We start from the raw sequence: 14,691 nt of genomic DNA on the forward strand, positions 1-14,691 counted from the left end.
GCGTACCGTTTTTGTAATTTAACAGGTAGACAGTTAAACTATAATGGTAGAATATTGTACATGTTATTGTAACTTCTAGCAGTGTAGCAATCTGTAAAAGCTTTAACCGAGAACGTTGAGATGGCGACGCATAATCTCTCCGTCAAAGGTTCTGTGTTAGTTTCCCGACGTCAACAGCGGGCGGTCGCTCCGTAAATTTCATCCAATCACCATCCACCCTGATCGTCGCGACTAGCTGATAGAGGCAGAAAAGCGACTTAGGTAAAGAAAATCTTAAAAACATAACAGTTTATATTACACTGGTGCGTCACCAACTTGGATCTTTACATTCACTTTACGCGAAATGATATCCAAGAAAGTTGACACGTCTTCTAAACCTAACATCGTTGCCTTGTAATCAAAATGCCCCGGGTTCAATACCTGGTACAGGCACATAGTGGATCAGATCTACTTTAAACTGTATGTCCAGTACCGATGATTAGCCTTTCTGTGCCTAAATTGGACCTGAAACAATAACTCAAACAAACAAACAAAAGTCTGCTAAACAAACCCAGGCTGGGAAGGGCTGGTTAATTAGTTTGTTGGTTACGAGTTCGCCTTGTAATCACATAGCCTAACGAGGACTGGAGCAACAGGGGTTAACTAACTCCAGAACTACTACTCTGTGTTTCCAACGGGAATCGAACCCGGGACCCCTTTACTACAAATCCAATTTCTGCAAAAATAATGAACAGAAATCCACAAAGGTGAAAACGTCGATGCAGCAACCGCGACTATGTCTATATGTGACTATGACTATTGGATACACAGACGTGGCGAATAAGCAGACTGGAATTTATAATTTGGAGAAAGTGTAATCTCCTTCAGTGGCAAAACTCGAGGAGTCCCGAAGCACGATCTCGGCTCAGAGGGTTCTGTATTCGAGTCCTGGTTGGGGAATGAATGTTTTATTTCGTTTCTTCTTTCAGTTAATCATCATTCGCAGCTTTCGTCGCGATTGTTCTAAAGAGGTATAAAGCGACGTAGAATTGGGTGAACATGGAGAAACAAATATCACTTGTGTGAAAGCTGGTTACAATCATAGTAATTCACCTAGATTCGAGGGCCTCCCCGATGGCGCAGTGGTAGCGTTGTTGCCTTGTAATCAAGGGATCCCAGGTTCGATACCCGGTAGTTCGGATCCCGCTTTAAACTGTAGGTCCAGTCCCGATTAGCTTTACTGTGCATAAAGTGGACTTAAAACAACAAATCAATCTATATCAATCAATCAAACCTAGATTGAAACTCGTAATATCTTGATAACAACTCTGTTTTCTAGTTCCATACATCTTTGCAAATTGCATACATTTATTTACGATTTTGTTCTAAAAGGTACACTGAGCGATTGAATCATGATCCCGCCATCGAAGTTCTCAGGTTCGAGTCCCGCCATGGTTGTGGGAATTATTTTTCTTCTTCTTACGTCTCTTTTCTGTGCGCTTTTTTCTAATCGCGACGATGAAGATAAGTGATGGATAGGTGGAAGTCATGGACACTTACAAGCTACACATGTAGAGGACGGACTTTAACTCGTGAACTTAGATTCCAAGATCGAAAGTCGAACTCTTAACGTGCTTGATCACTTTACGCTCAGGTGGGCTAATCGGGACTAGATCTACAGTTTAAAGTGGAATCAGAAGTAATGTTTGAGCCCAACAAGGATCAAACCACGGACCTCTTGATCACAAGGCGACAGCGTTATCACTACTCCAAAGAGGAGTTTTTTTTTATCAATCTAAACTAACCATTATTCAACGTCGCGACTGGTCTAAAGTGGCTGAAATGCGATGGAAAATTAGATGGATATATTTCGTTCCTCACGCTCACATATTAGTAAGACAAGGTTGGAAAGGGTAAGTATTCAAGCCTGGGTGTATATGTGCAGTTATTAACAACCAACTGATTACCCGCCGTTGCCCGGGAATTTACTCGTAATTATCCTAATCTTGTATTAGAAATAATGAATTCTAACTATAGTGTAAAATGCAACTAATTTTAAATGTGATCGTTAATGTCACCAATTAGTTTAGCGACTCCGAAAACTATGGATTCGACACTAATCTAGGTCATTTGTGGCATTTATTTTTCACCCCCTCTCCCCCCCCCCACTATCGTTGTGCGGATTGCATAGAGTCACGGATGTCTTGTTTGTGCGGAATTTAATATCGGTGGTTCTCGAATATTTTTACATGTCACCCGTTTCCACCCCACCCCTAGGGGTGCCAGGGGTGTCTTACCCCCACAGTATTTATTTCCAGACTGCAAGTGTTACGTGTACCAACTTTGGTTGAAATTGCTCCAGACGTTCGAGAGTTATGCCGGAACAAACAAATATATACACCCACACACACGCATACATCCATTTCTATCTCGTATATAGAGATTGATGGATTGCTATGGGTTATATTACTTTGCTTTTTTGCCATTTTTGGCTAATCGCGAAGATGAGCATGAGTGATGATATGATGAAATCGATGAAGGGACACACACAAAGTACACCCATGCCCAGATTCGAACCCGGGACCACTTGGGTCTTATTGTTCTGTGATAATTCCACTACGTACGTCGGTAATTATCAGCGAATATTTTACTTCACTATTCAATCAACCCCTTATCATTTATCATAGCTTCTAATGTATGACTACCTCAACGACGGAATCAGCATCAGTAAGATATTGAAGGCAAACTTGGTGGTATGAGGCTAGTGGAAAGTTTCAGCAGCAGATGTGAAGATGATAGAACGGAACAGGTAGAGACGAGGAGAATACTGTGTATGACTTGAATTGTGATCTTGGGACTGCGCTACATAATATTTCCAGGATGAGGGTACTAGATTTATCTGTTGAGTTAATATTGGTTCCTGGCCTCCCCGATGGCGCAGTGGTAGCGTTATCGCCTTATAATCAAGAGGTCTCGCGTTCGATACCCGGTGGTTCGGATCCCGCTTTAAACTGTAGGCCCAGTCCCGATTAGCCTTACTGTGCAGAAAGTGAACATCAAGCACCAACTCAATCAATCTATCAATATTAGTTCCTAGGAGAATCCGCAAGCTCAGTGGTTAAGAGTCGGACCCCACTTAGAAACACTATTGATCTCGTTTGATTTGTTTCCGCGCTTAAAAACAAAATTTTCTGAAGATTTAGCACAAAGATATTAACTGCACACGCTACTTGCGATTCGGGGATTCGAATCCGTAAATTCCTAAAGGTTGTCCACTACGCTCAGCACTCTATTCAAGAGCAGTATCTAGCCTGTTCTATTCCCAGTTTTCATTTTCAGTTTTCCGTATCGCTTTCTTCAACCAAATTGTCCAAAAGTGTTGTTGTCTTCTTCCTGTCTTGTTTTTTCCTTCCACACAACCCTCCACTGTAATTCTCAGTAATCCTTCCTACACTCTGAAAACATTTCTTCTCATTCCCTTTTAAAATCTGTCTCTGTTTTTACAATTCCTCTACATTAGTTCCTCAGAAAACTTGACTACTTTACGTTACTTTTCTGCCACCTTTAAGTTAATTGTATGACGTCACTCTATCTGAATAAAACTACGTCAAACTTTTCGAAAAGTCTCTAAGTACTTGTTAACTGAAAAAACACAATTAAGTACTCACCTAGTGCTTGTTTACTCTGTTGCTGGCTGCAGACTTGTAGAAACGCTGGATGTCAACACTGGGATGTGATGAAGGCTTGAATGGATCCCCGATCTCACAGTTAAAACCACCTGTTCAAGTCTTGCAGTGAAGTCGTCACCCAGGCGCGCCGGGCTGTATTTATAACGTAGCCCCCTCTCGCTCGTATCCCCCTCTTCTCTCCCCCGCCCCCTTCGCTCCCCCCACCCGGCAACGCCACCCACGCAAAATGAATGAAAGCGGCTTGGCAGCAGGGTCCCCGAAACGGTAACCAACATCTTCGGGAGACGGGTTCTCCCACAGGTCCGCGCTGCAGAGAGCTCGAGCGGGATTGGTCGCCCGGAAACAAAGTAGCCAATGCCTGCTGCGGACTCGAGGGGGCAGACATATTGATCTTCGAAACAGTCCGTGCCACTGCAGCGAAGTAGAGGCCGCTATTTTTTTTTTTGTGCCGAGAATCGCACATGCATTGTGCAAAATATGGAATGGTTTTAGTGCAAATTGCGGTAACCGATTTTGTCGTTTGGTGACGTAATCAGAAACGTTACGGCGTGCTTGACTAAACGTTTAGCATTCATCTCGAAATACCTTCGCACAGCTTTACCGCGACATACCATATGGGAGTAGATATATCTCACACCCTCCAGTATATTTCCCACGCAAAATCTCAATTTCCATCAACAATTTAACCACGAATCGCACACACAGCATATCCCACGTACACAGCTGAATATACAAGAATTCTGAGTTGTTTTGATGCAAATCGATCCGGTAGACATGACGCGAGAACGCGGGGGTTGACGGGGAGAAGGAGGCGTAAGAGGGGAGTGCTCCGAAAGCGCAGTGACGTCATTCGGCCAGCCATAAGCCCCCTCTGCCCCTCGCTCTCCCTCGGTTTACGTTCATTCATAGAATCCTGCCTGGCTGCAGAGTCGGTGGGATATAAATGGAATCGAACCCAGTCATCGCCACGGGGAAGTCTGATAAAAGAGCAAGGGCAACAAATTATGCAGAACTTTGTCTGCTATTCGCTTTAGGTATCAAATTGATTGGGGAATAATATCAACCTCTACAAGGCTTCGTGGTTAGAAATTACCGTGAAATTTACAATAGTCTATCCTCTATCGTTAAACTTTAACGGCTTGCCTTTTAATGTACAAGAACGGGACGCAATGTTATTGTTTTTTGTGAGCGCATGCACATTCATGACGTCATCTCTGTACTGTGGATAGTATAAAAAGTAACACTCATATACATATACGAGTGAGTGTGTGTCTACAGCACTCAGACGTAAAAAGAGATGGAAACGTTCAAATATAATTGCAAAACAGGGCATCCATAAAACGAAAAGATGATATTAAATACCAAAATATATATATTTTAAAATGTGACTTGAAAATGCTTCACAGCCACAGATTGTGAAAGATTTATACCTTGATGCGAATTATTTCGAAGTTCAGATGAACGAGATCAATTTTAATCCACTCTAAATGAACTTGGTTTAAAGATTTGCATTGCACCAACGAGAAACGACGTTCACGAAATTCCGTTCAACTGATCCGAGATTAATTTGTAAGACTATACCTGATTGGTTGGCTAAAACAAATTACAATCAAGAAACGCATAGAGTAGTGTGGTGTGTTAAAGTACCAACATGTTGGAGAAGAAAGTAATTCGGGATGCAAACTTCTCTGAATTTGAGAGATGTACTAATAAAACTTGTCTACGAGTACAAGAATGTAGTAGAGTGTGAAAAATAATAATGTTTAACAAGAACTGACGGCACAACCCAAAAGGAGAAGGAGAAAGCACAGAACTTTCTTCTACGGGACTTTAATGCCTTACGAAATGTGGTATTTGAATTTCTCATGTCTTAATTCTTATATATTTATATTGTCGTGTCGTGTAAATAGCCAGTAACATGTATTCTCGTAAATTTATACAATCATATTTCCAACACCATGTAACAATATCGTAATATTGCTCTGTTCTAATTTACCTTGCACTTGCACTTAATATATGACATTTACATATAAGTTTTGTGTTCTGGGGTAGAAAGTATTTATAAAACATTACGACTTTGCACCACAGAACCACAAATTATTAATTATTATTATTATTATTTTGGCAGTTTTTACACAGTTCTCGAATTATCAGAATTGTACACCCAGCATCTCTAGCGTTTGCACGCCCTCGATATCACTTTCCGGTCTTTTTATATTAAAAAACAACTGCCTGCAGTCGAAGCGTCAGTATCGTGAACCAGGATCAGACACCAAAACGGTGGCGAATGGCCGATCAGAAGATAAACTCGTTTTGATGTTCCTAGATCGCGACCAAGTGTTGAACCGTCTTCGTTCAATGGAATTTTCCAGTGATCCTTTCCCGATCCGAGTTTAAATTTTGATCCTCGTTGATGCACCCCGCCATGAGTTGTTCTTGGAGAACCAAGTTTTGAAGGAGGGACAATTTTTTTTAAACGAATTACATCCCCGGTCTTTAGGGGATTGTAGCGGGCGGGACACTTCTGTTTTTCTTATTGGAACTAATGTAATTCACTTAATACGTCATTGAAGCGGTTGTTTCAGACAGTAGTGTAATTTACACTATCACACCGCGAATCAAACATAGGAACTAGTTTTGTCTCGGTTAGTCACTTCGGTTCAGCTCGTGACGATAATGACTTTCTTCCCATATGTTTCTCTTAATGCTTACGGTGCTATCATTATTATTATTTTACGTGTAATGTACTTGGTCAGGTTCTGTATCTGCCAGGATAATTGTTCATTGTATGTACAATAAATAAACATTAATTTAGACCAATTCCGGTCTGTGTCGTGTAGTGCCGTGTGGACCGTTCATGATGGGTTTCCTACCCGACTAAATTTCGCCAAAATCAAAATTACTTTTAATATATGATTTCTGAAAAACAAAAAGAAGCTACATAATGAGGATAAGTTACTCTGTTCAAAAGCAACTCAATTACAGTTAATCTTTTTCATAGGCTATAACTCAGATTCTTAAAAAATAACTTCGTTACAGTTACTCCCTTCGAAAGTAACTCAGTTACATTTACTCTACTTAAGAACAACTTAGTTGCAATTACTCTTTCCAAATAACTTGTTTACAATTATCCTTTCTAAAAAGTAACTAAGCAACTATAATTAAATTTAACTCTGTTGCAGTTACTATTTCTAAAAGTTAACTCTGTTTCGAAAGTAACTCGGTTGCAGTTACTCTTTCTCAAAACAATAACTATGTTATTCAGTAAGGCTCAAATCAGATTGCCGGCAAGATGCCTGTGTGATAAGGTGTTGGGTTTTCTCCTTCCAGACTGTTGTAACTTGCAGGCACCACTGGTCTGTCGTCCCAACGGTACAGAGCCCACGAGGTGTGGCCAGAACTGTGAGCTCATAAGAGAGAGAATAGACGGTTACCATTGAGGGGGAATATGTCGAGGGACGTAGAGGAATAGGTAAAGAAAGGTTAAACGGAGTGGTAAGCTTATTAAAAAATGTTGAAATTAAAGCTATTGATATGCCATCGAACAGAGTATGCGAGGCCTGAAACTCGAAAGTTATCTTCAACTCTCGAGATAAAAATCGCTTCCAGTATCGATTCTCTCGCAGTGGCCTACGCGAGCATGATCGGAAGGAGCGATGACGTAGGCACAAACACCCACCCCGCTTTCCTTAATTAAAAGATGGTTACACATTCTCGATCAGCGTCGGCTCGGAGGGGAAAAGAATGAGACAGGGAACAATCAGCGGATCTATTTTTGGATCTTTTTCCCCTACCCAAGTTACTTCCCGTCCCCAGAACTTAAACAGACCGTTTCAGAAGTTTCGTAATTAAAATTTCTTTCGTTTCCTCCTCTTTTCGATCTTTCTAAGGGCAATAATCCAGACAGGTGCAATAAACGCGAAACAGAACAGGATTTAGCGCGAGAGTAAGATTCGCGATAAGGGTAAAGCGCGAAAGATAGTAAACGAACGTCTAATCCGAAATTTCCTTTTTGTGCACCTTTACAATGTTAAAATTTTCCTTTCAAAGTAATTTTTGATTATCTTTCTCAGGGTGTAACGGGTGACCGTCGCTGAAGGCACTTAATTATAAACTTATTTTCCACTTTGGGCTGAAATTTTGCAGGCTATTTGTGTTGGATCGTTCATATGCGGTTGTGATTGTGTCATACGCATACCGAGATAAGGAGTCAGCGTGGATGTCCGTGACCATCTGAATGTTACCTATCCTGCTCACTGGATTTAGTGTGTAGACCCTATTTCTGGCCTGCGAGGCCACCCGACCTGAATCCACTCGATATTTTCGCATGGGGATATTTCTAATCACTTGTTTTATGAGACTCCAGTGGAGACGGACATAGAATTAGTTGCCAGGATTGTCGTTGCCTGTCATGTGATTCGCAACACGCCAGGGATATTTGAAAGGGTGCGGCAGAATCTTGTTCACGGCTGTCATGCTTGCATTGTGTTTGGCGGTCGTCATTTTGAAAAACTGCTGTGAGGTTATCTAATTGTAAGTTGTTAATGAAGGTTTACCAATACTAGTTTTCAAACGCACAAGCATACAGCTCATACGGGTAAATCAATGTCTAAATGTCTGTACTCATTGTACGTCAGCAGTGTCACTACCTGTCCGTATATGACACTTATTTGTCATTCTTATGGGCGACGGTACGAGCTAGCGCTATGCACGTTTCTGCCATATCTCGGGTACACTAGCATCTACGATCGTTGTTAACTAACTGCAACATTTCAGTGGTGCTTCCATTATTTCATTCTTGCACACTTTCACTGAATCACCTTGTGGACACACATATACACGGAGTTCTCTCCCCTTGAACATTTCGTCACTGAAGATGAGAAGGGAAATGAATAAATTAACATTTTTTTCTCTAACCTGTTAATGGCAAGACAGATTCTTCACATCTCCTTATCGCACTTTATGTTCCAAATTTAATTTTAAGGTCAGGAAATGACCTCTTTCAAATCCTCCTCGGAAGAACCACATGGATGTTACCCATCCTCCTCACTGTATTTGGTATGGAGGTTACATTTCCTGGCCTGCAAGGTCACCCGACCTGAATTTACACGGTTACGTCCCGCACTTTAGTTCCATTCTGGCAGTATTTTCTCTATGTTTATTATGTTTCTGTAATCTTGTAATTAAATTCAGCTTTTTCACTGTTCTGATTAAACGTAAATCGCAAATTGAAATGTCATACTATTCATGTAAATTACAAAATTTACCTTTCATATTACCTATTTTAAATGTGTTCTGTTTCATGTAATAGTGCAATTACAATATTGAATATTGGCATTCGCCTTTTGTTTCAAATAAATAATCGCGACGAGAAAAAAAATATATAAAATTTGAGGCGTTATTCCTGAGTGCTAAATACATTCATACTCCTGTAACCATGGAAATGCTATTCCCTGCGGTTATTTATAGAACAGGAGGAATCCCACCTCACCCTGCAATAGCAAACGAGGTGTTCAATTGGAAAGTTGCCCCCAATCGATTATCGGAATGGGCTAGGGTTAATTGCACCCCTTGGATTGAGTCAATTTCATTAAGCAAATATTAAATGCGTTTTCCCTAACAGAGAGAGAGAGAGAGAGAGCGTGGAGAAATGCATGAAATGCCCTGATAGAATAGGCTAGTGAAAAGCATGGATGAATGCATGCTATGTATGGAGTAGTGTCAAAACGCCTTTTTGGAGAAATTGCAGGCAAAAACCGTAAACTTCTTCTGCCGTACAAGTACCGTAAAATGACCATGATTGTTTTTAAAGAAATATATTTATGGTGCTCTCAACTGTAATATATAATCACTGTCTATTTTTATAAATGTCGTTTCGGTTTTGCAAATTGACAGGCTGATTTAAATTTTAACGGTAGAATATTTAAAATTTTAGGACAACTTTTAACAGTGATACATTGTTAGAAGGTACTGTAAAATTTTAAATACTTTACTGTTAATTTTGAACGCTTTACCTGTCAATTTACAAACACGAGACAAACAGTTACTTTTTCGTGAGATCGACGTATCGCATAGATTTAGTGAATTATGAACTAATGGGACAAATACGGGTGCCGCACGAGAAACCGAACCTCGCCACGAGCATACAAACAACAAATGAAAAACCGGCCCGTGAACAGGCTGTTTATATTCTCCCACCTATTGTTCCGAAGCTGTTGCAACCATGTATACTTTATTGTTGTCAGTACGAAAGCCGTGCAGACTTGGTTCAGACGTGTGTAGGTGAGATGTATTCTCTTCAACAAAGAATAGCAATAGTGGAGGCGTACGTGTCTACCGGGTCATTTAAGGAAACGCAGGGTATGTTTGCAAATAAGTTTCCTGGCACTTCCATACCAGCAAAGAGCAGTATACATGATTTGGTGAATAAGTGACGTACTACAGGGTCAGTTGCAAACGTAAAAAAGAATCGAGCCTCATCCGTTCGTACACCTGCTGTGATTGCGGATATTCAGGCACGAATGATCCAAAGTCCTAAGAAGTCGACACGCAAATTGTCCCAACAGGCGAATATTTTCCGTAGGTCTTGTCAACGTGTTTTACACGATATAGGGTTGAAGTCCTACAAAGTGACATGTGTCCAAGAACCGAAGGAGGAAGACAAGGAAAAACGTGTAAAGTACCGTACATGGCTGCTTGAAACAATTGTGACTGGATTGTTGGATTCCCTGCTGCATTTCATGAGTGACGAAGCCTGGTTCCATCTGACAGGACATGTAACCTCCCAGAACACGAGATACTGGTAAACAGACAATCCCCATACGATTCACGAGGAACCTCTTCACGATAGAAAAATCGGAGCGTGGTGTGCTGTGTCTGCAAGTTGGATTGTGGGTCCCATATTTTTTGAAACAACAGTAAACACCGATGTGTACATGGGAATCTTTGAGGAATTTTATGCACAGTTGACCACCATGAACGCTTGTATGCTTTATTTCAACAGGATAGGGCTACCTGTCACATTTCACGCGAGTCAATCTCACGAATCCATGAAATATTCACAAAAAGAAAGTACTGTCAGCAAAGGATTGTGGCCGCCGCGTTCACCGGACTTAACCACTTGTGACTTTTATCTGTGGGGCAGTCTTAAGGGAAAAGTGTACACAAATAATCCAAGGACATTAGAAGACTTGAAGGACAATATTCGTAATGAAATTTCGAGAATTGATGCCGCAGAGTTATCCAGATTGTATGATAACATATTAAGGCGTGCACAATAGTGCATTGAAGCACAGGGAGGTCATTTTCAGCACCTACTGTAAAAGACAAGATCGTTTCAGTAAGTAAAGACCTTTGCATTAGCTTATTTCTTATTTCTTTTAAAAAGTGCAGACCTTTGCATTTCTTATTTGTTTTATTTATTTTAATTTTTGCTCGTGGCAGGGTTCGGTTTTTCGTGCGCCACCCTACAATAATACACATCCTTGCTATACAGAGGGTTTGAACAGAGACCTCTCGATTCTTAGCTGGTTACATTCTTATAAGTGTAACTAACTGGGGGGGCAGAGTCTGTTAGTTATGCTACTGGAGGATACGGTGAACACAAATGAAGTAGGGAAGTCAATATAATGAACAATTGTAACTTTTGGTATTACTAACACTGTGGGGTGTATTAACTAAAGTAATGAGGGGGTGGAATAAACTCGACAAGAAACAACCGCGAATGCAATTGAGAGAGAAAACAATCTACACACAAAAAGTAAAAAGAAAAAAAGAATCATATTTAATTTATGACCTTAGTTATAACAACTAATACAGCATTTTTTTCTGGTTTGTCGTCGATTCCAACTTCTGCTGCAATGCGCTTTTATTTTCTTTGACTGAAAACAACGAGTTAACATGCATTAGGAGACACACGTTTTTGTACTTTGTCAAACTTTAATGCACTTTATTGCATTTTTGCAAGAAAAATAATTCTTACGACCGGTTTACGTCCATGCATTTTTCTTCTACTCTTAATATCATTCATGTTAATTTATTGCTGAAAATCTGAGAAAATCTCACACAAAGTTGAAAACGACAAATATTTAATACGCTTTGCAACATATAACATTCCTTGCCTAATGGTGACATCTTTGCCTTGTAATCAAAGCGTTCTGGGATCGATAACCAGTGAACGTGCATAGTTGTTCGGAACCCACTTTAAACTGAAGGTCCAGTCCCGATTAGTCTATCTGTGCACAAAGTGGATTTAAAGCAAAAACTTCCAATAAAGAGAATCTATTAGGATGTATTAAATTTTAATTTTAAGAATTCGAAATAATTTAATTTTGCTTGGAAGGAAATCTATAAATTTATTTATTCATTTTTGCTAGTCGAGTAATAAGGTACATAATAATATTGATAAGAAAAGATGCATCTTGATACATATCCAATATCTGATGGATTCAGAGGTTAACTGGAGGTTACAACTCTTATGCACCTTTCTGATGTATTTATTGCGTTTTCTTGTCTATCTGTATATCGTCCCAGCCATTTTATCGAGGACTATTCCCCGTTCAAATTATATTCAGCTTACCCTCCCCCCCTTACCACATCATCATCATTGTCATCATCATTACTTACTCCTTTGAGTAAAGAACAATTAACGAGTGGAAAGCGAGTCCCAATGGATTTATGATATTTCCAGCAGGATATAATATATACAGGAAAGACCGGGTTCGTGACCACCAGGAAGTACCACATACGTACATGCATGGTCTCTGCACGCGAAGGTTCCTGGAGCTTGCAAACAAACATGACCGTGACAATCACACGCGTATGTGTGACCCAAGAGGAAGAAGGAACGAGTGAAGTGAGGAACGGGAAACGGAACAACGAAACGCGTCGCGGAGGGAGGGGGATTGGGGAAAGAACCGCAGTGCAGAGGTGCTGAGTATGCCGTTTCACCCCCTCTCCCCACTCCCAATGGTGGTGTAATCACATATAGCAGGAACTCCATCACGAAAGCTACTTACTTTTCTAAGTGAATTCTCTACCGCCCTAGCAAAAATCCCTGATTTAAGAAGGTTTCCTGCATGTCAAGAAAATTAACCTTCGGGTTACAATTTTGTTGAGATCGACATAATGACCCACTAATTCGTCATTCTGTTATATAATGTTACGAAATATACATTTTCTACAAGTTATTGCATGTTAGAAAAATACCAAAGTAGAAAATTTCTCTACTCTGGAAGGAATTTCCAGTCATCATTCATCCTTATCGTCAGGACCGGATTTACCTCTTTGCCGCCCCTAGGCCAAACAAGCTCTGCCGCCCCCATACCGTTTATCCAGAATGAAAAAAAATAAATTATTTTCCGTATTACTATTTTTACTATTAACGGCATGCAGTATTAATTAAATGATAGTTACATACAAAGAATGTAACAAAGGACAGAACACACACTGGGCTCTTCAACGGCACTTTCCTTACTTTTTTCCTGATTACATTTCTGTATAAAGAAGGAACTGATTTTTCGGAACCTTCTTTCTTCGCTTTTCTCTTTTTGTATTGTGACCCACTGAGTCTTACTCTTTGATCACTCATAATGAGCGTAATGACGTTTTAAACTTACCCCAACAAACGCAGGTCGGACACTGGCACACGCGAGACGCGACACACCACCTACTTCTTGAATAATATTCTCGAGCAACTAACAGTAGAATAGTACAATGCGAAACCCCTTTAATAATGCTTGCGCTCACAGTTTAGTTCTCAATGTCAATGCCGGCAGTAACAAGGAACGGCGATCCTGGAACGCAGCCAAGCAGGTGTTGTCTTTCAAAAGCAAGCGGCAGGCTCCACGTTCTTGCCGCAATCGCCGACCCGGCTCAGCACAATACTGTACATTCGAAACAACAACGTCGGTAATTCAAACAACAAATTAGTAAACTAGTTCCGAGCCCTGCTAGCCTTTCTCTCTTAAGAAATATTCTTCCTTAACTTATATTTACAATACAACTACATTAAGCCATTCCATTCGTGTGTCCGGAGAAAAAAGAGGCAATCCGAGAATTAGGTATATTCCTTATAAATTTAAAACAAACAATCGTGCCGCCCCTACCAAAGTTCCGCTCTAGGACCGGGCCTATGAGGCCTATGAGGCCTATGAGGCCTATTGGGATTAGCCAAGAGTGGCAGAGAATCGACGCTGAATAGGAAAAATTACATCGACGTGAATTCTTTAATGTCAAAGGTACAGCCACCTGCAAAAAAAGTGAGATAACTATATCCTGAAAAACTCCCTAACCTGCATGGCGTTATGTGTGTTGTATAACTTCACTAGCAAGTCTTCAGATTTCTATGGATGACTGAAATTTTCTCTACGTTGAAATTTCTTCACGGGGAAGAAAACTTTTCTAATTGGAGGAAATTTCCTACGTAGAAATAAATTCGTCGAGTTAAATTTCTCAATAAAGGGAAATGAAGAGAAAATCTTTTACGCCGAACAAAGTTTCTTCATACAGAGGCAAATTTATTCAAGCGAAGTGAAATTTCTTTGTATGAAGTGCCTCTAAAAAGACATCAATTTCTTACACCGAAGAAGCTTTTCCGCACAAAGGGAAACAACTTCCGTCAAAGGAAGTTAAGGTAGAGGGAAATTCATTTATGTGGAGCGAATTTTTTACTAGAGCATTGGGAAATTTCCCACAACCTTGCAACACAGCTCCTTTTCCACATTTCTCCACCCACCACACTTTCCGGCTTTGTCCATTATTTCGTACTGGACGGTGGAAAAAAAAAGTGCCGAAAGGGCTTCCGGACGAGACTCAATGAAAAACGTGGAGGTAGAAAGGACTCTTTGTCCTAAAGCACAATAATCCTGCAGGACACAAAAACTGAAACGCAACATGCAAGAGGGAAAGATAGATTATGTAACAAGGCAAGCGTTTCGAATATCTCCCTGCCTTTGTGCCAAAGTTGCTTCATACTAATTTCGAGACTGCACCTTTTAATGCATTTATTTCACGTTCATGTAAC

General features: G+C 40.4%; 1 protein-coding gene across 1 annotated transcript in view; it reads right to left on the reverse strand.

The window, feature by feature from the left end:
* Positions 1-3,761, reverse strand: part of LOC145989775 (uncharacterized) — a 24,422-nt gene extending 20,661 nt beyond the window's left edge. The window contains exon 1 of the mRNA XM_083125102.1: positions 3,648-3,761. The gene's annotated coding sequence lies outside the window, so the exon portion shown is untranslated. The remainder of the gene's footprint in view (positions 1-3,647) is intronic.
* Between the last annotated feature and the right edge of the window lie 10,930 nt (positions 3,762-14,691).

Source organism: Lepisma saccharinum, chromosome 7, assembly GCF_977018435.1.
Source record: "Lepisma saccharinum chromosome 7, izLepSacc3.1, whole genome shotgun sequence".
Classification (NCBI taxonomy): domain Eukaryota; kingdom Metazoa; phylum Arthropoda; class Insecta; order Zygentoma; family Lepismatidae; genus Lepisma; species Lepisma saccharinum.